Raw genomic sequence first — 599 nt, 5'->3', positions numbered from 1 at the left:
AGAGACATTTTGAAACTAATCATTGTCAGCTCTTGAAAAAAAGTATCGATGAAAGGAAGGAATACATTTCTAGGCAGCTACATCTCTATAAAAGTCAATCAAATGCCATCATTAAATTTGTAAGATGCTCTACAAATTTAACATCAGCAAGTTACTGTATTGCTCACTCCATAGCTCAGCATGGAAAAGCCCTCAGTGACAGAGAATTTATTAAGGAAACATTTTTAAGATGTGCACCAGCTCTATTTCACGATATGAAAAATAAAGATGACATTAGTAAAAGAGTTTCTGAGTTAGAAATACTATCAAAGACAGAATAATAGATCTTAACAAAAACGTACAATATCAATTAAAAAAAGACTTAAATAGTTGTAAATATTTTTCGATTTCTCTTGATGAAACTACTGGTGTCACATCAAATGCTCAGTTGGAGATTATTGCTAGATATTCTGATGGTCTCACAATGAGAGACGAGTTGATAAAGTTAGAATCAGTGCCAATAAGTACATCAGGAAACGAAATATGTAAGGTTATTATAAAAACATTCAGTGACCTAAACATTGATATCTCTAAAATTGTGTCAGTCACGACAGATGGGG

Source organism: Myotis brandtii, unplaced genomic scaffold, assembly GCF_000412655.1.
Source record: "Myotis brandtii unplaced genomic scaffold, ASM41265v1 scaffold64, whole genome shotgun sequence".
Taxonomy (NCBI): Eukaryota; Metazoa; Chordata; class Mammalia; order Chiroptera; family Vespertilionidae; genus Myotis; species Myotis brandtii.
This window is presented reverse-complemented; position numbering follows the sequence as displayed.